We start from the raw sequence: 2495 nt of genomic DNA on the forward strand, positions 1-2495 counted from the left end.
GTCAAGGATTTCATTTCACTTGGCTCCACAATTAATGCCCATAGAAGTAGCAGTCAAGAAATCAAAGAATGTATTGCACTGGGCAAATATGCTGCAAAAGACCTCTTTAAAGTGTTAAAGAGCAAAGATGTCACTTTGAAGACTAAGATGCCTCTGACCCAAGCCATGGTATTTTCAATTGCCTCATGTTGTTGTTGTTGTTATGTGCCATCGAGTCGGAACCAACTCACAGTGACCCCTCCTTGGGTTTCCAAGGCAGTATCACTATGGTAGAAGATTGCCCCACCTTCCTTCCAAGGAATAGCTGATGGGTTTGAACCGCCAGCCTTCTGGTTAGCAGTCAAGTGCCTTAGGCACTATGCTACCAGAGCTCCCAATTGCCTCATATGCATGTTAAAACTGGAAAATGAATAAGGAAGGCCAAAGGAAAATTGATGCCTTTGAATTATGGTGTTGGCAAAGGATACTGAAAATACCATGGACTGCCAGAGGGACGAAAAAATCTGTCTTGGAAGAAGTACAGTTGGAATGCTCCTTAGAAATGAGGATGGCCAGATGTCATCTCACATACTTTGGACATGTTATAAGGAAAGACCAGTCCCTGGAGAAAGACTTCATGTTTGGTAAAGTAGAGCAGGACTGGGCAGTGTTTTGTTCTGTTACACACAGGGCAGCTATGAGTTGGAACTGACTTGACCGCACATAACAACAATAACTGTTAACTCATTTTATGTTATCAACAGAGGTAAGTTAGATGTAGGAATACAAAGGCACAGGTCTGATTCCTGTGTATATTACTTTTTTAAAATTTATTACTCTGCTTCTGGCATCACACTTTAATCACATTATTTGACTACTTACATGCTTGGGAAATTTAAAAGTTCTTCTACTTTGTTTTACATAATTAAGAAAAATTAGATTGCTGTTCTCAAAATACATCTGGCTTACTGTTCCCTAGTTATTCATACTCTTATTGTGTTTTTCACTCTCTCACCACTTTTTTTAATGTGTAGTTTGTTCAGATTTTTAGTAGGATCCATTCACACTTATGATAAGAATAAGTGTAATCATGCTTAGTATGATTGCTAGGTTCATTATAAAAAGTAGAAAAATTTTTATTTCCTCCACAGTACTAAAGAGGTGGTGATGACACAATGGTAGCCAAAATCAACTTAAATATAAGTTGATTGCTTGTGTTTTAAGCTCATATGTAGTCTCATAATACGAATAGGTTTTATTTTTAAGAAAAGATGAATTACATGAAAAATAAATGCAGATAAAAGGCCCAAGTCCTTGCTGCTTTTTTATTTACAAGCTACATGTCAATTACCTAAGCATAAACATCACTTATTTAGATTTATATTTTACAAGATAGCAAAATAGCATTTGATGAGACAGAAAAAGATCAGACTTACCTGTACCAGAAATATGATAAGAAAATAAAAATTGGCTATTCTTCTGAATTGTTCAAATAAGTTCTTGGGTATGAAGTTCCAGAAAGTGTACTGTATAAATGAAAAACAAAAATATGTCATTTTGACTACATTTTATTTATTGCAGTGTTTACTCTATTACATATTAAATAGGCATGTGACTGCTAACCAGAAGGTTGGCAGTTCAAACCCAGCAGCCACTCTGTGGAAGGAAGACTGGGAAATCTACTTCCGTAAACATTTACCGCCTCAGAAACACAATTGAGTCAGAATTGACCTGATGGCAGTGAGTTTGGTTTTTTTTTTTTTTTTTTGATTCTAAAGTAAAAATGTTTTGTTTTAGATAAAGCATGTAATTCAAAGTTTAAAGTGCTGTTTTCATTTTATCAATTTTTCAACCATAAAAATAAACTAAAAATCAGATTTTGTACTCTAAAACTAGCATATATGAAATATCTAATTCCAGATAATGCAGAATAGCTATTTTTTTCCCCAAAAAATATGAATCTATGATTATTAGGGACTCTGGTGGTGCTGTGGTTAAAACATTGGGTGGCTAACCAAAAGGTCAGTGTTCTGAACCCACCAATGGCTCCGCAAGACAAAGATGCTTCTTCCACAAGGATTTACAGCCTTGGAAACCCTATGGGGCAGTTCTACTCTGTCCTAGAGGGTTGCTGTGAGTCAGAAGTGACTCCATGGCAGTGGGTTACTAGGTATCTCTGTCAACTTGAAACATTACACATTTAGTATTTTTACTTAATTTTAATTTCTTTATAATCTCACTCTCTTTTTAGGTAACAATATAACTAAAAAACCAAAAATCAAACCCACTGCCATCGAGTCCATTCTGATTCATAGTGACTCCCACAGGGTTTCCAAGGCTGCAAATCTTTAGGAAAATAGATTGCCTCATCTTCCTCCTGCGAGCAGCCAGGGGGTTTGAACCACTGACACTCTGGTTAGCAGCCAAATGCCTTACCCACTGCTCCACCAGGGCTCCCTGACAATATGACTAGGTTGTGACAAAACTGGAATATAAATAAAAATTATCAGATTGTT

The 2495-nt window shown here is 36.4% G+C and overlaps 1 protein-coding gene across 1 annotated transcript in view; it reads right to left on the reverse strand.

Moving 5' to 3' along the window:
* ATP11A (ATPase phospholipid transporting 11A) overlaps positions 1–2495 on the reverse strand; it is a 194681-nt gene that overhangs the window by 114361 nt on the left and 77825 nt on the right. The gene's annotated exons all lie outside the window — the stretch shown is intronic.

The sequence above is a fragment of the Orycteropus afer genome, unplaced genomic scaffold, assembly GCF_000298275.1.
Source record: "Orycteropus afer afer isolate SDZICR_OR568_19922 unplaced genomic scaffold, OryAfe1.0 scaffold00089, whole genome shotgun sequence".
Classification (NCBI taxonomy): Eukaryota; Metazoa; Chordata; class Mammalia; order Tubulidentata; family Orycteropodidae; genus Orycteropus; species Orycteropus afer.